Source organism: Nylanderia fulva, unplaced genomic scaffold (assembly GCF_048542155.1).
Source record: "Nylanderia fulva isolate GAGA-0341 unplaced genomic scaffold, ASM4854215v1 Scaffold246, whole genome shotgun sequence".
In the NCBI taxonomy this organism is placed as follows: Eukaryota; Metazoa; Arthropoda; class Insecta; order Hymenoptera; family Formicidae; genus Nylanderia; species Nylanderia fulva.
Genome location: NW_028190310.1, coordinates 72,511 through 95,972, shown reverse-complemented (window position 1 = coordinate 95,972; position 23,462 = coordinate 72,511). Strand labels below are relative to the sequence as shown.

Below are 23,462 nucleotides of genomic sequence, written 5' to 3'. Positions count from 1 at the left end.
TAAAAATTGTATTGTGGAAACATAATATTAATACACACGCACGCATTTCAGTATATGTGATCGTACTGGTTTTCGACTTCTAATAATCCAGAACTCATTTTTATGAAGGAGAGTGTGATATGGTACGTAAGTGTGCGTCAGAAATGATGAGTTTGGTCAATACGGAATCCTTTGGAATGATCAGAGGATGTTTTGCACTTGATGGTAATAGAGAAGATTGGAGCCGGCCTCCAATTCGCAATAGTTCAGTAGTATCCATGAACAGAGTAAGTCATAGAAGCGGATTAAACCAGGACAATGGTTGTCCTTTGAAAAAGATCTTGATTTCTTGTCGGAAATGATATTGCTGGATTGTCCTAATCCAGCAGAATTTTGTAGCTTCCAGTTCTTATAGAGTGACTTTTGATTTCCGCGGAATCGATTGATTACCCGTCGACATGTCGCAGTGATCCGTAGTAATCGGTTTAAGTATTAGAGTATCTGTCAAGAAGGTTCCATGGTTCCATAGATTATCGTTGGTGACGGTGGAGACTTAAACTTGTCATTCTATGAGGTTGTTATTAGAAGACATCATTTGCGGCTTCTTTGGCCACATAGATGGTTGTCGGTACAGCCATTGAGGTCTAGTCTACCATACGGAAAGTTCAGATAGTTGAGTGGGCGTTACTCCTCTGGTAGTTAAACCGCCGGGTTTCCTTGACCCGGAACAAATCGCCAGATTTGTTGTAGTATTGTTTCTTGGATATGACACACCCGATTATGGACGAAGTCCTTCCACCGAGAAAGTTGGTTATTTATCTAGATATGAGTAATAGACGAGTGTGTTTATAAATATACAGGAACACTTTCAAGTTTAAAATTTGTATGACATGAGAAGCCAATTTTGTCAATAATATGGCTCTTGCAAATTCCAGATTGTAACGATGCACCTTTCCCGACGCCGCGGATCGGCTTGCCGGTTCCAGGATTCGGGAGAAGAGGGAGACTCAGACTTGCTTATTCCTTTACAAAAATGCTTTATTTATTGAAAATAAAAAGTAGAGTGTCCGCTGAGGACTTATAGGCCACCCTGCGGGTGATACGGATTGAGGCTATATAATGCAAAAGAAAATATATTATATTTTGCCCCGAAGGAACGTACTGCTAGTTACGTTGTATAGTGGAAATCGGATCTAATGCGCCGAAGGCGTATAGTCTAGACGGTGACAAAAGACTTACAGATTACCTGATATATACAATGCGCGGCGGTCGAACTCAATACACAGTGGCGTATATCCTATGACGGTGTCCGGAAGGGACCTACAAGTCACCCGGTATACAAAGACTGGATATATAATGTACGGAGGCGTATAGCCTATAACGGTGTCCGGAAGGGACTTACAAATTGCCTAATATGCCCGATGCAGGGGGGACGAGGTAGTCCGGAAACCAGGGAGTTCGGCCTAACGACGGGAAGCCCGTCGCCCGGTTTGTAGCAGGAAGAGACCGGAAACCGGGAAACCCGGCCTAACAACGGGAAACTCGTTGCCCGATGCAAACGGATGGAACTAGAAACCGAAAAGCCCGGCCTAACAGCGAGAAGCCCGCTGCCTGGTATAGGAATTTGGAACGGGACTGGTGCCAACTCATCTGCCGAGCCAGCTTATATACCCGGTCGGCGGCCTCCTGCCATGCGTCGGGTGCATAGCGGGGGTAACGCAACGGCGCAGTAGTGGGGCGCCCCCGGAGTGAGGCTGCTCGTGTACGGCGTTTAGGGGGCGTTTTAGGCGCTAGAGACTCATGTGGCGGGCGGATGTTTGGCCCGCGAGGCGATAGTAACGGCGATACCGCGTTACAAGACGTGGGATAGTAAGTCTTTTTAATAGAGCCACTTTGGTTTTTGAGCAAATTAAATTTACTTGTATATCACCTTCTGTTGAAATAGATCTTAAGTAAATAGCGGCAGACATTGCTTGCTGCGATGCATCACAGAATCCGTGAATTTCAATGTGATGATTCGATTTATAGCCTAGCCAGCGAGGAAAAGTTAAGCTCGGCATCTCTTGCAGTTGATCAACGAAGGATGTCCATTTGTTAGAAATAAATGGAGGCAGAGGATCATCCCAGTCGAGTTTCATTGACCACAGTTCTTGAATGAGGATCTTTGCTTTCGAGAACAGGGGAGAGCAACCCGAGAGGATCAAATAACTTCGCAATGGTAGATAGAATGGCTCGTTTTGTTATTACTTTCGCAGGTGACAACTGCAGTGTAAATTGGAAAGTGTCAGTTGATGGTTTCCAACATAATTTGAGGACGTGAATAGTCACATCTTTATCAATCTGTAGAGATGAAGTATTAACTTGTTTGTCGAAAGGAACTGATTGTAGGATATTAGGATGGTTGCTTATCGATTTTTGAAGCGGAAAACCGCCTGCCATGCAGAGTTGATTTAATTCTTTGACAAAGTCTTGAGCTTTTTGAATGGTATCAGCTCCCTCAAATAGGTCATCGACATAGCATTCTTTGTTTAAAATTTGTGTAGCTAAGGAAAATTTGTCTCCCTTATCGTCCAGCAACTGCTTTAATGTTCGAAGTGCAAGAAAAGACGCACAAGCAGAGCCATAAGTGACGGTTGTCAGTTGGTAGGTGAGAATATTATTGGATTGATCAATTTAGACAATTTTCTAGAAATCCCAGTTATCTCGATGTATCTTGATCTGTCTGTACATGTTTTCAATATCAGACGAAAAAATGTAACAGAACTGTCGAAACCAGACAAGAACGTCGAACAAGTCTATTTGTAGTTTAGCTCCTGAGTGTAGTAAATCATTTAACGAAACGCCTGTGGTCGTGCGACTTGAGCCATTAAACACAATCCTTAGTTTTGTAGTTAGACTTTGTTCACGAATAACCCCGTGATGTGGAAAATAGTAGTTCCGTTGAGATTCTGAACTTGTTGAGCAGTCAAGAACAAGAATCATACGTTGTAGATCTTTATATTCATTCATAAATTTCGAGTACGCTTGTGCATATTGAGAATCAGATGCAAATTTTTTGGATAAGGTTTTTCATCATTCAAATAGCTTTAGTTCGAGAGTTGGCTAGTTCAGTAGTAATATTCTTAAATGGGAGTGACAATAACGTCTTTGAGCGTCCCGAGAGTGAGTTGTCTTGAAATGTTGTTTACACTCCTGTTCTTCCGTGGAGATTGCAGAATTATGTCGTGATGATATTTCTTCGAGTTCTCAGAATCGGTGCAATAGATCATGCAGCTCCCAACAATTAATTGATGCATGATAACTTTGTATTCCACTAGACGTTGAGTTTGAGTCTGATGAACCAGAAATGATGCATCCAAATTTGGTTAATTGAGCAATAGGAGCATTTACGTGTCTTTTTATAATGCCCTCTTCGATGATTTGATATATATCAGCTCTTAATATGATGTCGATGAGTCCTGGAATTGTAAAATCTGGGTCTGCTCATTTTAATCCCTCGATGTGTGGCCATTTTGATAAATCAATCTGTATAGATGGAATTAAAGTGGTAAGTTTAGGTATATAAGCCGAAACGAATTGTTCAAAGTTACCGTCAGAAGGTCTTAATTTGAACGAAGTAGTGCCTCGAGTTTTGCAGGATCTCTAGATTCTTACATCGACAATGGAAGAGACGACTGTCTTCGATAAAGTTTTAATCGTTGTACAAGACGTTCTAATATTAGATAAATTTCAGAGCTTTGATCAATTAATGCTCGAGCTCTGGATAGTTCCCCATTTTGTGATACAACGATTACTTGAGCAGTTGCCAGAAGTACACATGATGAGATCTTCGGTGAGGATGTCGAATGTAATACATGCTTCTCGTTTGTATTACTGGTTGTAGAAAATTCGGTTGATTTAGGTGTTCTAGATTCAGAAGTAGACGATTGAGTTTTATTTTGATGTATGGAGATGTGATGCTTGCGTCAACACTTGTGACATCTTTTTGTTATGCGACAAGCAGACACTCTATGAAGCCCCACGTAATTATAACATAATTTATGTTTTGTAATAATAGCTAGTCGTTCAACAGTTTTTGAGGTGTATTGCTAGCAAGTTGATGTATAATGTTTTGCTGCACATATTAGAGCACGAACTAGAGCTGTTGGAATTATTCTCCTTTGTCTTTCCTTGATAGTGTGACTTTATCGAATGTTGTTGTGACTGCGAGAGATTCTTTCCACGACGAGATTTCTCAAACGCTTGTAGAAAATGCAATTTGGTGAATAGAAAATCAGTGAATTGAGTCCAGATAGGAGGTTTCTTAGATGATCCGAGATGATTTTCCCATGCCCTCACAGATTCTGAAACCAATCTCTGAACGGCAATAAAGACAAGAAAATTATCTCAATAATGCACAGGTCGTTCAAGAGTCTCTAACGTTTGGTAGGTTTGCGTGATATTGGTATAGAGTTGTTCAATTTCACTATTTGATTCTTTGGTCATACGCTTTAGAGATAGTAGTGAATAAAGAGCAGCATTTACTAATAGTCATTTGTTTTCATAGAATGAAATTAATGCTTCCCATGTCTTCTGGAAATTGTCTGCGGTGAGTGTCGTATTTTGCAACAAATGAGCTGCGGAACCTACAAGACTGGTCTTTAAATACTGCAGTTTTTCAACAGAGCCAAGAGTGGGATTAGTTAATATAAGAGAAATAAATAAATCTTTAAAAGATAACCAATCAGCTGGGGTGCCATTAAAGTTAGGGATGTCGATTTTTGGTAATCGAGCATGCTAGTAGGACGTTGGAAAGCTTGATGTCTGAGAAAGAGACTGCGAAAATGTTCTTTGCATAGTTTTTTGTACAGAGTCGAGTAGTATACTCATTTTCTCCACTGCCTCCAAATAACCTTTATGCGTTATGGAATAGAGATTTTCTGAAAAGTATGAATGTTCGCTTGATTGTAATTGTTCCTCAGAATCTAACTCATTGTCAGTCATTGCTAATCCAATGGCTTCGTGAGAGGTAGAGAACATCTCCCATATTATCTTTAGAAAAGTGAGACGAGCCTGTACCCTTTGAGATGTTATATTTGATTACCCAACTTATACAACAATTTGGTTAAGTTATCAATTGCATTGGCAATTAAGTCCATTAATACGAACTGTTGCTCTATTCGATTCTTTACGTGATTGAGCTTCATTTTCTCTCTCTTCAGTTATCCACTAGCATCCGGCTCAAAGGATCAAAAAATGTTAAAAACCATTGTGATTCTATATCTGGAAGGACGCAGCTGGATGACAAAAAAAGGAAATGTTTGAATTAGTATAAAAGTAATATATTATATAAATATATAGTTTTATTAAGAGTATTGTAATTCATAAAGTAATATATATGTAAAAGTTACAAGTTATTTACTGTACGAATAGACAGTTGCGTATACAAAATAAATCCAAAAAAATATTGGATGCATAAAACAAGACTAGTTTTTTCGTCTCGATCAGTCAATACTATTTTAAAATAAAATTTAATTTCTACGTTAAAACAAAAGTAACTTTTTTAAACTATTAAAGTTCTTATTACAATTAAAACTTAATTGATGTTATCAATTGAATAAAGAAACCAAAATAACTCTAAAACTAATAAACTTGAATATTTAAAAATATAATTAATCGTATATATATACAATATATATAGATGTATATGTATATATACATAAATATATATATCCATTTTTTTGCGTAAATATGTGTAATATTGTCACAGTGACATGTCCAAACTTATTAAACCTAATATATGGCAATAATTTTTAAATTACATAACTTTTTAGTACACAATGTATACTTTGGGGACTTTAAAATATATATATATATATATATATATATATATATATAATAAACGATTATTTCAAGGACTGTCCTTGAATTATACGTTTCACATATATGACGGACGTTTTTACCCTGTCCTCAAAGTATGCGTTTAAATTTTAGGTTTTCCTTATGTTAAGTCCTTTGAGGGCTTTCATATATATACATGTATATAATAAACTAATACTTTGGGGAGAGTTCTCAAACTATACAATTTATATATATGATAAAAATATTTATATTGTCCCCAAAACATACGTTTAGAAGTATACTTTATAGTAACCGCATACTTCGAAGACTATTATACGCAAGATGTATTTGAATGGTCTGTACAAACCTACAAACTTTGAGAATAAATTCCAGGGATCTAAACACAAGCAAAAAATGCTATAAACATGGGATCAAAAATGCTTGTTCCTAGAATTACCATGGTTCGAAAAGTTTTCCTGTAATGACTGAAAAAATTATATCATACCGCATAAAAGTTACAAACTGTTTATTTATTTTATCGGTCTTGCCACAGATATAATAAAATAGTACACACACTGACTAGCAAATCCGTTGAAAAATCCTGATGTCTGCGACATACCTAAGTTTTTTGAAATTTAACGGAGGTCATTTCGAGCATTTACTATAGCAAGTGTTGTTGCATTATATCCGTGACAAAACCGAGGAAATAAATAAACAGTTTGTAATTTCTATGCAATTTCGTATAATAATTTCAATTATTACAAGAAAACTTTGAACCGTAATACACAATGAGATAAAAATAAGAAAGCCGGACTCCATTCCTGTCGTCGAGCATTCATCCTAAATATTAAAATTAATAATGATTAATTTACTATTTATTATTAGCATTAGTTTATAATTTATTATTGTTATACTTATATATATATATATATATATATATATATATACTTATTATGTATATATGTCATGAGCATATAACGGGGACATTTGTATACTTTCGGGACAGGCTTCAAACTTTATACATATCAAACATGCGTGGTTTAGAAACAATCTCCTCTATATATTACACTCATAGATTGAACACCTTAAAATTTATCAATTACTAATGGATGACTTCACTGAATGAATTAGAAGTTATAAAATTATTTCAAGTACTTATATTAAAGTGAGCTCAATGTATGCGTTGTATAATTTATAGATAATTTGTCTGATAGATCCGACAGTTAAGATATACGGAGGTAGCCAAAAATCACACAAAAAATATTAACTTACTACACTTACTACTACAAAGATTATAATAACCACATTTTTAGTATAATATTAATCCTAAAAAAATCATAAAAATGAAAAGGTCAGGCCATGTTCAAAAGAAGGTACTCAAAAATTTAAACGATCTAATAATAAATTATCACGAAAAGTAACTGATATGTTATTCAAGGTGCCAGTTCAAAGTGAACATACGTAAAGTGTATATTATCTAAATTTAGTAATAATATATTACCATGAAAAGTAACTGTGATATTTTATTCAAGGTGCAAGTTCACATTGAATATACATACATATAAGTAAAACTGATTACAATTTGATTCTAGAAAATAAGTGCGATATGTTATTCTTAGTGCACAAAATATAATAGTCGTTTATAGAGATTTGATTTGAAATTCATACTAGCCCGTACAATGAAAAATAATTGCTCGTAATGCCAGAGTACCAATTTGTTAATGACTCAGAAAAATAACATGGCGGCCTGCTCTCAAAAAACTTTCGATGGGTAGAATAAATAATTGAAATAAGAGTTGTGAAAATTGTATAAATTAAAAACCTCCAATCTTTCTTTAGTAAAATTTCGAATTTTCGTATCAACTTCCGATTTGTGTTATACCGTATTTTCAGGGAGTAAGTTATTGATCAGAAAACTTTGCCTTGTTGCTCGAAACGGGTGTATATTAGGTAAAATTTATAAATGTACAGTTCTCAGGTCAATTCGTAATTTCCCAGAATCTGGCAAAATCGTACAAATTCAATGATTCTAATTCCTGAGGTCTATTTGGATAGTAATCATCGATGAGTGACGAACAGTAAATATTCGTAGAATTTTCATCAAGAGCTTAAATTTCATTAAATGTTTTAACTTTTTTATTTCTCACCTCATTAACATCGATCCATTTGACCATGGTATCATTATCCGTACCGTACAAGGGATTCCCTAATAGTGTATCCGCAGCTTCTAAAGCACCGCATTCTCTGTTATTTAATAAACGCATTGCAAAATTCCACAGTTTCGATGCCAAGGACTTATTCGAATCTATCACTTCAAAGTCTGTATTGCATTTTTCCGACTTTGTCGTGTATTTTGTTAAATATGAGTTTAAAAACTCTGATTTTTCTCTAATAAATTGTATGTCCATATTTCCCTTCCAGGCTAATTTGATAGACGGATTATAATCATTTATAAACCTTTCCGACTCCTTGCGAGGAAGATCGTACAATCTGCTCTTACTGCGTAAATTTTTTCTACCGACTATCGAAGTGATAACGTCTCTTAAAACGAAATTCTCAGTAACTGGCCGAGGAAAATCGAACCGACACTTTCTGTATATATTAGTTTCCGTTTTTTTCGTACGCATGCAATACGAGTTATGTTTATGATTCTGATCACTTATTACCGTATCGTACAACGTTGGCGAAACATTTTCATCTGGAATTTCACACGTTACGTATTTTTGAATAAACGTAGTAACTTCTTCATCCGGCGATTTTCCTAATACTGGAGCATCTTTTATCCAAATCATACAATGCATGTGCTGCATACTTCTACGTTGATATTCCAGTCGCCAGAAGTAATGAATAACCTTTCCTATAGGATTATCGGACGAACAAATAGAATCAATCATGGCTTTGAATTTTATGCACATGAATCTAGAAGTACTTACAGGATCGTATGCGATTAGTTCGTTGATGCCTAACTTCTCTTTATCGGGATTCATATCTCGTAAATATTCACCCAAATCGGACCATTTTCATTCACTAGGACTCAAAGTCAAAAACCACGTCGCTGGACCGTAATGCAAAGTCATGCATTTTACATTATTGGACGGTTGTCGCCAAAATTGATCCGTATTTCTCATTTTTGCGAAAATACTCATTAAATTCGATTCTAATTCGTAACCTTTCAATTCGTTCAAGTATCTACCAGCAGTGTATCTCTCTCGTTGGTTAGTAACCATCATCGTATAATAGATACCACTTTTCAACTGTTGGTAGTTAGCATCATTGAAAAGGAAAAACAGATACTGCAGATTCACCCTGAATCTACTATGTTTCGACATCAATCGTGTTCTAATAAATAAATATTTCGGCAATGCAAAGTTTCTATCTTCTCGTTGTCCATTGACACCATCAGGATATAAATCAGGGAAACACATGACATCCAGATATTTATAACAATTATCCATTGGAAAATCTTCAATTTTCACCATTTGATAAAGCTTCAATGCAGATTCGTTATCGATTCTTTTCGCGTGTATTGGGTATATTGTATACTGATCGTTAATATCCGAATGTTAAGTGATTTGTGTGAGAAAAGCCGTACGTTTTAAAACGGTTTGATCATTATTATTTTTGTTTTGCTGTACATTGTACAAATTCAATGCTGGTAATTCCTCAACCACCTCATTTATTTCGTCATTGTCGCTTTCCTCATCGACAATCCTATATTCTGTTTCCTGCAACTTATCCTTTAATAGATCATCAGATGACGCTGGAAGACGAATTTTTGAGTAATGAGGATTATTTTCTTTCAACCATTGCAAAGCCTTATACATTTTATTAATATCTACCAAATTTTCCCAAACCACTTTAGATTTCTTGGGTATACCTCGAACGAGAATGTGCAACTCGTGATTCAAATTTATAGGATCTTCCGGAGGACATACCTTATCCAATGTTTCTTGTAAAGGCAGAGGCAAATGAAATGTTCTACCTTTTCCTAAACAGAGTTCGATTATATAAGTTTCTTGATTTAAAATGTGCTATATTTAAATCATTTAATTATTTTTTTCGTTCAAGTACAATTAACAGCAAAAACTGCATATACGTAGGTATGTATTTGACTCTACTGCCATTACTTGAAACAAATACATTATTCAATATTAACAAATTGGAACTCTGGAATTACGAGTAATTATTTTTCATTGTACAGACTAGGTTTAAATTTTTGAGGACCTTCTTTTGAACATGGCTTGACCTTTTCATTTTTATAATTTTTTGAAAATAGGGTGAGAGAGGACGAATGAGGGTAAGAGAAGACGAGATAGGCGAAAGAGGGTGAAAGAGAACTAAAGAGGGTGAGAAAGGACGTACGAGGGTGAAAGAGGTGAGAGAGGGTGAGAGAGGACGAAAGAGGGTGAAAGAGGACGAAAGAGGTCGAAAGAGGGTGAGAGAGAACGAAAGAGGGTGAAAGAGGACGAAAGAGGGTGAGAGAGGACGAAAGAGTGTGAAAGAGGTCGAAAGAGGATGAGAGAGGGCAAAAGAGGGTGAGAAAGAATGAAAGAGGGTGAGAGAGGACGAAAGAGAGTGAAAAAAGGTGAAAGAGGACGAAAGAGGGTAAAAGAGGGTGAGAAAGAATGAAAGAGGGTGAGAGAGGACGAAAGAGAGTGAAAGAGGACGAAAGAGGGTGAAAGAGGACGAAAGAGGGTGAGAGGGAATGAAAGAGGGTGAAAGAGGGTGAGAGAGAATGAAAGAGGGTGAGGAGAGGACGAAAGAGGGTGAGAGAGGACGAAAGAGGGTGAAAGAGGACGAAAGGGGGTGAGAGGGAATGAAAGAGGGTGAGAGAGAATGAAAGAGAGTGAAAGAGGACGAAAGAGGGTGAGAGAGGGCGAAAGAGGGTGAGAGAGAATGAAAGAGAGTGAAAGAGGACGAAAGAGGGTGAGAGAGGGCGAAAGAGGGTGAAAGAGGGTGAGAGAGGACGAAAGAGGGTGAGAGAGGACGAAAGAGGGTGAAAGAGGCGAAAGAGGGGTGGGAGTAAGGGTGGGGGGTGGGGGTGGGGGTGGGGGCGGGATGTGGGAGGGAAATGGGTGGGTGGAAGTTGAGGGAGGTGTGAGTGAAAGGTGAGAAGAGATTTATACGCGGACAGAGAAGAAGAAGAAGAAGAAGAAGAAGAAGACGACGTTACTTCATTTTTCATGAAAAACGTCACTTTTTGACCGCTTGTATCTCCAGAACGGCTTGACCGATTTTATTTTTTCTTGGCTCAAATTACTCGTGGCGATGCCGCCTTTCAGGTTATATTACGTGCAATTCAAAATTTTTTATATTTTAGTAGTTCTACACCCCCAAAAAATGGACTTTGATGGTGCAGGATAAGGAGACTTGTAGTGTCTTTTAAGGTCTTTTAGGGTTTGAACATGGCCGGAGACACTACCGCGTCTCCTGATATATAAATAAGGGAAATAATAAAAATTATTTTCAAAAAATAACAAATTATGAAACAAAAATAAACAAAACAACAATAAATCTGCATATGAAAGAGAGACAACGATAAATCAACAACTTCTTTCTACAAAAGCGGTTTTCATAGTAAAAATAATGAAATTAAAAATAAATTTAGTAGAAAAACGAGAAAAATAGCGGAATTGTAAAACTAAAAAACACCATTATGAAATAATGTCAGAAGAAGCAAGAAAATTAAGGGACATTTTATAAAACTTCTATTATTATACATTATTTAAGTTATGTAATTTTATTTTTTTTATATTATATTCTATATTGTATTACTCACTTGCTGTTTGTATATAAACGAACGATTTTCCAAAATATTTGTTCGGTTAAGGCGTGTTGCATCATGCGCAGTATAAAGGGTGCTACGATTTAAATCAAAATTATATATATTAGATGTATTTTAAATATATAAATATATATATTTATTATAATAGTTGCTTGTAAACATTGATTTTATTGATTTTATAAAGAAATATTATATATATATATATATATATATATATGTGTATACAGGGTAATAATTCGAAAACAAATAAAAAATAGCAAAAGATGCAATTAAAAAAAAAGAAATTATAAGAATTATAGACGATATACACATATAGAAATAAGGGGAATAATAAAAAGAATAAAAATATCGCATAAAAGTGAAATATAATTATTAAAACAATAAGTTGTAAGAATAAGATAATCACAAAGAGAATATTTAACAGGGTATTTTACATCTTTAACACATTATTTTGCATGAACGTAAGTATCTCATAAAATATTAATTTTTCGTCGATCTTGTTTCAAAAATTTTGTATATAAAATATTGAGAAAAATCAAAATTTTTGAAAAAAACTATATAGTTTATAAATTTATATATTAATATAGTTAGAAGCAAAATCGTCTCCCAATTATCTCAAGAATCTTCCATTAACAGGTTTACTAATTCTGTGATATCCTGCATATATATTCTGCATATGTACAATATAAATTTAAATATTAATTAAAGAATATAGATATACGTATCAACACACGGACATAAGCGCGCGTGAGAGTGTGTGTGTGTGTGTGTGTGTCTGTACTATTATAAAATTAATATTTAATTATAATCCAAATATATAAAGAAATAATTATCTTATAACTTTACACATTAACTTCATCAACATATTCACAAATTATAAAATCATTACCTGATTAAAGCAGCGATTATTTCGTCGCACCGAAAATTGTCGAAAACATCGATGATATGAACACGCGGCCAAGAACAACACGTGTGAAACGCGTGGCATCGAGCATATCATTCTAAATACAAGCCGCACGATTACGCACCCCTGTCGCGCAGCCTGCGGTCTAATCAGTTTGCGGCCGTGAGAAGACTGACATCTCAGCAACTAACTTCGGTAAGTCATATACATATAAAATTCTGTAAACTATCGTTCTAACATCATCATCGTCTTTAATGAAATGTAGAATCACTTAATTAGTAGTCAGCAATTAAGTTCGTTTATTATTAATAATTTATTTCGCGAGAACGACTAGCATTAAGCGACGGAACATTGTCATTTTTATGAACTTTTCGGGATCTTTTCGTGAATTTTTGAGATATTCGCATCTTATTTATTGGTTCCGTGATTATAATTATGATTTTACATATAGTTTTGCAATAGATATATTTCGGACGTGCTTTAATGTTACTCTTGTCGTTCGCGCATAAAAACTTGTTTACGCGCATCGACTCGTTATATCAGGTGTTCGAAATATCCAGATCTTATTTCATTTTATTATAATTCCAGATGTACTCAAACACCGAAATGGCAGAGAGAGATGTAAGTATTTTATTTTTCATTATAAAATACTATTATTTTTTATTATAAAAAACTAATACTCTTTATACATTTCAGATACCGATGAATGAAGCCGACCACGTCGCCGCCGAGCCCGTCGCCGCCGGCCCCGTCGCCGCCGACTATCGTAGAGGTTAGTTATATTTTAACTTAATTAAATTGATATAAGCTAGATTAATCGAAGATCGTTTAATTAACAATTAATATGATCGAAATCAATTAAAGATTATTTAATTGACAATTGATATAAACGAAATTAATCGGAGAACGATCGATTAACAATTAATACAAGCTAATTTAATTAAAAGTTTTTTAATTAACGATTAATATGAGTTAATTTTAATTAGAAGTTTTTTAATTGACGATTGAAAAAAACAGATTCAATCGAAGACAATTCAGTTGACAATTGATTTGAGCAGAAACAATTAAAAAATATTTAATTGACGATTAAATATAGCAAATTTAATGCGAATCTCTTCCATTAATGATTGACAAGAAAATCGATATAATTTCTCTATTTCCATTAATTAACAATCAATCAATCAATCAATCAATACTTTATTTGCCCCCTCAGGGATTAAAGGCGCTTTTGAGGAGCGTACCCAAACCTTACAAATTTCTTACAATCTTAACTTATAGACTACTCTTACATTCTACTCTTACATCTATCTTACAATTATCTTATCTCTAACTTAATCTACCTATTTACTAATTAAGAGAGAGAAAGAGCTGTCCCTAACCTATTTCTCGCTTCGCCTCGGCTTCCAGTTCCCCATACATTCCCCAACCCCTCATTCATACTTTCACACATTCTCCTCATACCTCCTTCCTCCTCTTCCCCTTCCACCCTCCCCTCCATCCTCTTTTTCTCTAATTCCCTCATCCATCCTTCTCCCTCTCCTCCTTCTCGCAGTATTTCCCTCATTTTTTCCCACCAGTTTCCCTTATTCCCCTCTCCCCCACATTCTCCTATTACATGTTCCCAAGTTTCATCTTCCATCCCACATAGTCTGCATCTTCTTTTCCCCTCCTCTTCCCAGTATCTCGCCCCCCTCATTTCATTGTTCATTTTATACCTCACTATCCTTCTCCATCTGCTTTCCCCCCATCCCTTTCTCAAGTATTCCGGTAAACCCTCCTCCTTCCATTCTCCATACCATCTATTGTATCTCGACTCTCTTATCTTCTCCCATCTTTCCTCCTTTTGCCTTTCTCTGTCCTTCTGCTCCCATCTTTCATATACTTCCTCCCCCCTTTCTCTTTTTTCCTCCATCTCCCTCTCTTCTATCCCCCTTCCTTCAAAAAATTTTGCCCTCTCCTCCTCCCACACCGTTTTCTCCTTTCCTTCCTTTACCCTCTCCTTCATCTCCTCATAGCATTTCCTCGCTAAACTTCCTCCCATTCCTTCCTCTAATTTTTTCTCATACCCTATCGCTCTTCTTCCTGCTCTTATCCTGAATTTATCCTTTCCTATCTCTTCTCTTACCATATACCCCGGCGTACACCAATCTACTCCTAGCGTCCACCTAATCCATCTTTCCTGCATTGCCTCTACTTCTCTCCTCTCCTTCCACCCCCATATTTCCGCCCCATACTCCATCACCGTTCCCACCAACCTTTCCATTAACCATACTCTTTTCATCCAGTCTCCTGCAAATCTTCTCTTTCCCATACCCCATACTTGTCTCATCACCGCTCCTGCTTTCCTCACTCTGTCCCTCACCTGCGCCTCCTGTCCTCCATTCCTTTGTAACTTATATCCTAGATACTTGAACTCTTTCACTTCCTCTAATTTTTTCCCTTTCCATCTCCACTCCATTTTCCTCATTCTTCCTCCCCCCTTTCTAAACCTCATTATTTTTGTCTTATCCACATTTACCTCTAGCCTTTTTTTATCCATGTAATTTTCCATTTTCCCCAACATATGTATCATCCCCTCCTCCTCCTCCGCCAACAACACCATGTCATCAGCATATGCCAAGCAGTGCACTTTTTCCCCTCCCAACTTTACTCCTCCCCAGCCTCCTTTTTTCAGCACTTCCTCTATATCCGCTATCAACAAATTGAACAAGTGTGGGCTCATTGGACAACCTTGCCTCACACCCCTTGCCGTCCAGAAGTTTTCTCCTTCCTCCTTCCCCGCTCTTACTTTACTCCTCGTTTCCTTGTATACCTCTTCTATCCTACTACTTAACCCTTCTCTTACCCCCCTCTTCCTTATCGCCTCCATTAACACCTCCCTATCCACTGAGTCAAACGCCGCCTTCAGATCTATGAAGGCCGCTACTACCTTACCTCCCTTCTTTTTCACTTTTTTATTGATCAGGTAGTTTAGCACATATATACTGTCAATCACCCCCATTCCCTTCCTAAAGCCTGTTTGACTCTCCGGCAACATATTCCCCCTCTCTATTTCCTCCTTTAACCTTTCTGTTAGAATCCCCACATACACCTTATATAACGTTGGCATCAAAGTCACCCCTCTGTAGTTTTCCACCCTATTCCCCGTTCCCTTTTTTAACAGTGGTACTATTATCCCCTCTTTCCACCTCTCCGGCCATCCTTCCCCTCTCCAGACTCTGTTGCACATTTCCCATACCCACTCTTCTACCCTCTCTCCTCCATATTTCCATACCTCACTCGGTATCCCATCCTCCCCCGCTGCTTTTCCTTTCTTCAATTATCCCAATATCCTCTTTACTTCCCCCCTGCTTATCTCCTGCTCCTCATCCCTCTCCCTTTTCTCTTTTCCTCCTCTTACAACTTTAACCTCTACCCCTCCCAATAAGTCCATGAAATATTCCTTCCACTCTTCCGCTTTTATCTCCTCATTCACTCCTTCTCTCTTCTTCCTTTCCCTGTTTATAATTTTCCATACCTCTCCTTCCGTTCTTGCCTCTATCGCTTCCTTGTACCATCTTATCCTCTCCTCCTCCCTTTTTCCTTTACACATTAGCTTATATTCTGCCCTTTCTTTTCTGTATCCTTCTCCTCCTCCTCCTTTCTTCCTCCATTCCCTTAGCTTTCTCCTCACTTCTTTCCTCTTCTCCTCACATTCCTCATCCCACCACCCTTTCTTTTTTCCTTCTCCACTCTCTTTTTCTCCTTCTCTCAATTCCTCTTCTATCCTTCCTCTTTTTTCCTCTAGCTCCTCTTCTATTCCCTCTTTCCACCCCTCTCCCCATTCTATTTCCTCTCTTATTCTTTCTCCTCCCCTCTTCGTCCATCTCCCCTTTTTTCTTATTCCTTTTCCTTCCTTCCTTTTCCCCTTTTCAGCACCTCCTCTTCTTTCTAACGTTACAATCAAAGGGTGATGGTCCGACTCTATGTTATCTCCCACCTCCATTCTCTTTATCTTTTCCTTTACTCTATCCTCTCCCACCACATAGTCTATCACCGATTCCCCTCTTCCTCCTGTATATGTGTACTCCCCCTCCCTATCCCCTCTAATCCCTCCGTTAAAAATTCCCCATCCCACTTCTTCTAGCTCTTTTATCAACTTCCTCCCATCCTCATTTACCTTCTTGTCCTTCGATCTTCTTTCCTCTTCCTCCTCTCCTCCTATCACTCCCCCCCTTCTACCTGTCCTTGCGTTGAAATCTCCTCCTAAAATCGTCCATTTGTCTTCTTCTTTCTCTTCCATCCATTCCTTCATTTCCTCCATTTTCCTTTCCATGTCCCCGTTAATGTATATACCTATTACCCTCCACTTCTCTCTTCCTACCTCTAAATCCGCCATCATTATTCCCTCCGCCTTTTCTCCCAGTCCTGATACTTTTATCCTTCCCCTCTCCTCCTTTACCCCCATGATCATTCCCCCCATCGGTCTTCCTTTCTTCTTTCTCTTTTTTGCTGCTTGCTTCTCCCATCTATATCCTTTCGGTAACCTCTTTTTAATCGCCTCCCACCCCTTTTCCTCTATCCATGTTTCCATCATCACCACTACCTCCCAATCCTCTATTTCCTTCCAGAATTTTTCTTCCTTGTTTTTCAACCCTGCCACATTCCAAAAACCTATCTTCCATTCCTCTCTTACTTCTCCTTTTTCCTTTCTCTCTTGCTCCTTTCTTTTTTCTATCTCCGTCTCCCTTTCTCCCTCCTCCTTTCTCTTCTTACTACTCTTCTTCCCTTCTCCTTTCCTTCCTTCTTCTCTTCTCCCCTCTTCTATCCCTTTTTTTCCTCCATTCTTGTCTTCATGCCCCCCTCTTCCACCTCCATTTTCTCCATTCCTTCTCTAATTTCTCCTTTCCAGTTCTTGAGCACTCTTTCTTCCTCTTCCCATTTCCACCAAACATCATTGATTTTTATCCTACCGTAGTTTGTCCACACCTTGTTCCCTTTCCTCTTTTCTTCCTCCGCAATTTCCATTATTCTCCATTTCATCTTTCTTTCCTTCCATGTTAGGTCGTCCTCTATCCTCACCCTCTTTCCTCTTAACAGACTCTTTTTTTCCATTACCTGTCTCTTTTGTTCTCTGCTGCCTAGTCTTACAACCACCATTTCTCCTTCCTTTCCCTCCTTTCCTTTCAACCTTCTTATCCATTCTATTTCCGTTTTCGCTCCTATTTCTTTCATTATTTTCTCCACTCTTTCTTTTACATCTTCCTTCCCTTCTTCTATTCTTCTTATCACGATGTTATTCCTTCTTTCTTCTCTCTCTTTCCACTCTAACTTCTTTCCTATGTCTCTCATTTTCCCCATTATTGACTCACCTAACCCCTTACTTCCTCCTTCTCCCCCCTCTCTTTCTCTTTCTTCCTTTTTACTTCTCTTCTCTATTCTTGCCTCCAACTCTATCACCCTTTCCTCCAGTCTTTCTATCTTTTTTCCCATTTCTTTTCTTTCTTCTCTCCATTCCCCCTCCTTTTTCCATATTTCAATCTTCAATTTTCTTATTTCCTCACCCAACTTCTCTGTAATCTTCTCTCCTATCTCCTCCATCATCCTCTTTAACTCCTCCTTTTCTATCCCCCCTACTTCTCTGTTCAGCCTTTCTGTTTTTTTGCTCCTTCTCAGACTTCTTTCCTCTTCATCCTTATCCTCCTCTCCCCCTTCTTCCCTTTTCCTTTTCAAGAAATCCTCTATACATCCCATACTGCTCCTCCTCTCTTTCGTTAACTCATCTACTCTTCTCGGCCTCCCTGCCTTCTTTTTTACTTCCTCCTCATCTCCCCTCTTTCCCCCTTCCTCAACCATCCTATCTCTAGTAGTCTCTATCCTCCTATCTCTACTATTCTCTTCACTAACATTCTTTTCCTCCTTATTCATTTTTCTCTTATCGCTTTCTTTCTTTGATTCACTTACTCTATGTTCTAATTCGCTCCAACTCGCTAGTGAATTCCCTAGTGAATTCCCTATTGAATTCCCTATCTTTCTATCTGCACCTGCTCTCTACACCTACTCTCTTTCTTCCACGTGTCTACGTGTCCACGTGTCTCACCTTTTCCTGCTTTCTATTTACTAACTCCTTACCCCTTTTCATTCTCCTATCCTTTCAATCTATCCTCCTCTTTTTCCTACGCCCTCTCACCTCCTATCTCCTATTCTCCTCACCCCTTTTCTCACTCTTTCCTCACAAATACCTGCCACGCTTTCACACACCTGTCACTCACACTCTCACCGGAACCGGAAGATTATTTATAATAAATAAACACAATTTGAATGTAATATGTAAAAACATTGTGAAATGGTTACCTAGTTGATTGCAGAAACGTTATCCAGAAGGAAACTGTATGGTTACACTTCGTTGTATTACCAAACTTCCTGCAATATTTATTGATTAATAATTTTGAATTATAATATATATTGTATATATGTACAACACATTTTAATATAACATATTATACATTTATTATTTTAGAACAAATGAGAAAAAATTCGAGAAATATATATTAACATTAAATATAATTAAATTAAATATAATAAAATGTATAATGAATTGAAAATGTTCTGAATAAAAATATGGTTTAAAAAACGTAAATTATTTATTATTTATATTGTAACTATTACGTACAATAACTTTGCTAGAACCAAGGAAAAGATATATATTATTTAAATTCAGTCATATTAATATCATCAATCAAACATCTTCGATTAAAATTTAAATTGTATTAATCGTTACACATTGTTAATTAATGGAAATAGAGAAATTATATCGATTTTCTTAAGTCAATTATTAATGGAAGAGATTCGCATTAAATTTGATATATTTAATCGTCAATTAAATATTTTTTAATTGTTTCTGCTCAAATCAATTGTCAATTGAATTGTCTTCGATTGAATCTGTTTTTTTCAATCGTCAATTAAAGTACTTTTAATTAAAATTAACTCATATTAATCGTTAATTAAAAAACTTTTAATTAAATTAGCTTGTATTAATTTTTAATCGATCGTTCTCCGATTAATTTCGTTTATATCAATTGTCATTATGATAATCTCATTATTCTTTGTGACATGATCTTACATGAGAAAATTTAATTCTATATTAACACAGATGTTACCGTCAATTTCATCAACTTTAAACTTTCCTGACTGAAATTTGAATGCGAGATAGATAGAGAATCGTACACCGCGTAACGGTTAAAGAAGAAACTAGCAATTATTGCATAACTGTGACGTATCGTTTATGTCAATAACGTAATGAATCTATAATTGTTACATAAAATTGTTATGTAATTTTGGCGTTACTTTATTATATATGTATTTATGTATTTTGATTAATGTAAATGTGTATACTCTAAAAGTTTCGTAAATACTACGTAATTTTAATGACATAATTGTAACATTATGTTAAATACGTAACGTTTATGTATTTTGGTTAATATAAATGTGTATACTCTAAAAGTTTCGTAAATGCTACATAATTCTAATAACTAATTGTAACGTTATATTAAATACGTAACATTATTTTGTTGACATCAATGTATACATTCTGTAAAAACTTTATTATAATCATTACATACAGTATAATAACAAAATTGCGATATTTTTTTTATTTAATGTGACATCGCAATTTCGTTATTATAATTATATATTAGTTATAATAAGGTTTTTAAAGAATATATACATTGATATCAACAAAATAATATTAATGTTACATATTTAACATAACGTTACAATTATGTCATTAAAATTACGTAGTATTTACGAAACTTTTAGAGTATACACATTTATATTAACCAAAATATTATAATTATATATAATAGTTATAATAAGGTTTTTAAAGAATATATACATTGATATCAACAAAATAATATTAATGTTACATATTTAACATAACGTTACAATTATGTCATTAAAATTATGTAGTACTTACGAAACTTTTAGAGTATACACATTTATATTAACCAAAATATTATAATTATATATAATAGTTATAATAAGGTTTTTACAGAATATATACATTGATATCAACAAAATAATATTAATGTTACATATTTAACATAACGTTACAATTATGTCATTAAAATTACGTAGTATTTACGAAACTTTTAGAGTATACACATTTATATTAACCAAAATACATAAATGACAACATAATTGACAATTGATATAAACGAAATTAATCGGAGAACGATCGATTAACAATTAATACAAGCTAATTTACAATTGTCAATTAAATAATCTTTAATTGACTTCGATCATATTAATTGTTAATTAAACGATCTTCGATTAATCTAGCTTATATCAATCGTCATTGTAACGAAATCTAATTAATCTTTCTAAAATTAATCGTCAATTAAAAATATTTTAATTAAATCTGTTCATATCCTTTGTTCAATTATAAAAAATTTAATTGATATTTTGCCATCTCTGATACCCAGTAAACACGAAGGGATCATTTACGAAACAATTACATAATAATCTATATATGTATATGTTATGTTATAGATCGGCGAAACAAAACAATGACGTATCATTTATGTCAATAACGTAATGAATTTGTTATGCAATTTTGGTGTTACTTTGTTATGTAACATTTATGTATTTTGGTTAATATAAATGTGTATACTCTAAAAGTTTCGTAAATACTACGTAATTTTAATGACATAATTGTAACGTTATGTTAAATATGTAACACTAATATTATTTTGTTGATATCAATGTATATATTCTGTAAAAACCTTATTATAACTATTATATATAATTATAATATTTTGGTTAATATAAATGTGTATACTTTAAAAGTTTCGTAAATACTACGTAATTTTAATGACATAATTGTAACGTTACGTTAAATATGTAACATTAATATTATTTTGTTGATATCAATGTATATATTCTGTAAAAACCTTATTATATAACTATTATATATAATTATAATAACGAAATTACGATGTCACATTAAATAAAAAAATATCGCAATTTTGTTATTATACTGTATGTAATGATTATAATAAAGTTTTTACAGAATGTATACATTGATGTCAACAAAATAATGTTACGTATTTAATATAACGTTGCAATTAGTTATTAGAATTATGTAGCATTTACGAAACTTTTAGGATATACACATTTACATTAACCAAAATATATAAATGTTACGTATTTAACATAACGTTACAATTATGTCATTAAAATTACGTAGTATTTACGAAACTTTTAGAGTATATACATTTACATTAACCAAAATACATAAACGTTACGTATTTAACATAACGTTACAATTATGTCATTAAAATTACGTAGTATTTACGAAACTTTTAGAGTATACACATTTACATTAACCATAATACATAAATACATATATAATAAAGTAACGCCAAAATTACATAACAATTTTATATAACAATTATAGATTCATTACGTTATTGACATAAACGATACGTCACAGTTATGCAATAATTGCTAATTTCTTCTTTAACCGTTACGCGGTGTACGATTCTCTATCTATCTCGCATTCAAATTTCAGTCAGGAAAGTTTAAAGTTGATGAAATTGACGGGAACAGCGGGGGAAGAGAGAAGGAAAGGGGCGCAGGGGGAGAGCAGGGCACAAAGAAGAAGGAGAGGAGCAGAAGGAGAAGGAGCAAGGAAGGAGGAAAGGGAAGAAACAGGGAAAGGAGAGAGGGAGGAAAAAAGAAAGAGGACAGGGACGAGCGCAGGAACGAAGGGGGCAGAGGGAGCGAACGCAGGGAGGGGGAAGCAAGAGAGAAGGGAAAGGGGGAGGAAAGGGAAGAAACAGGGAAAGGAGAGAGGGAGGAAAAAAGAAAGAGGAGAGAGAGGGAGAGAGAGAAAGAAGGAAGAAGGAAGAAAGAGGGGCGGAAAGAGGAGAAGAAGGAGGAAGAGAGAAGAGAGGAAAAGGGAGGAAGAAGGAAGACGCGAGGGCGCGAGAGAGAAAGAGGGGAGGAGGGGAAGAAAGAAGGAAGGAGGAAGGAAAGAAAGGAGGGAGAAGAAAGGGAGAAGAGGGAGGAAAGAGAGGCGAAGGAAGAAAAGAGGAGAGAGGGGAGATAAATAGGAACCGTATAGGAGTATAACATGTGAGTAGAACATATTATACATTTATTATTTTATACCATACCTAGATATACCTAAATATACCATATTATCTAATTACTAAAATAATTTCTTTTTTAATTACAGTTTACAGAGGAAGACGCGCCGGAGTTCGCGTCCAAGAGGAGCGCTTTATGCGCTTCCTCATGAAACTGTCCTCGCCGAATTATTATTGGGGCAACAGGCCGAGGAGGGGCGGACGAGAAGGCGGACGAGGACGGGGACGGCGAAACGCCTAATAGCATATACATACATTATATATACATAAATAAATATACATATATATACATTCTTCATTTTATTTAAATAAAAACCCTATCAAGAGACACGGTAGTGTAACGCGACCAGGTAAGGGCATAGCCGAGACACCGTATATCTTAACGCGAGTCGGACATTTGAGTCTTTATAATATTTTGAATCCTCAATAACGGCAGAAGCAATCGAGTTTATACTAGACTTAATCGATACACGTATTCACACGTATACAACACATGCGCACACATATATCACACGTACACAACACATGCAAGATGCATGTAGTGGTAATTTTGTCCATCTCGCACGTTTTACAACAGACGGCGTTAGTAGTGCTCCGCGATATTGGCAGCGTGCGGGGTTATGTAAAAAAAATAATAAATATTGACGTGCGGGGTATAAAATAAATATTGATACGTTATCATTTTAAACTATTTCTTTTATAAAAATAATTACTTTCTTGCTACACTACCATCCTACTATTCCTTTTTTTATAAGTACCTGCATAATTATTGATGTAAAATAAGGAAGCGATCTTTACCAATAATAATTATTTATATACTTATGAAAGATGTAGTACAATGGTA

General features: G+C 35.5%; 1 protein-coding gene and 1 long non-coding RNA gene across 2 annotated transcripts in view; both read left to right on the top strand.

Annotated features, from left to right (window-relative positions):
• The window catches only part of LOC114935077 (multicopper oxidase 3-like), a gene marked incomplete at its 3' end in the record, with an annotated part of 105,792 nt that overhangs the window by 15,580 nt on the left and 66,750 nt on the right, over positions 1–23,462 (top strand). The gene's annotated exons all lie outside the window — the stretch shown is intronic.
• Positions 12,417–22,907, top strand: LOC114928981 (uncharacterized). Its single transcript, XR_014924810.1, has 4 exons — positions 12,417–12,683; positions 13,077–13,109; positions 13,185–13,260; positions 22,708–22,907. It is a non-coding gene; the product is annotated as an uncharacterized LOC114928981 (long non-coding RNA).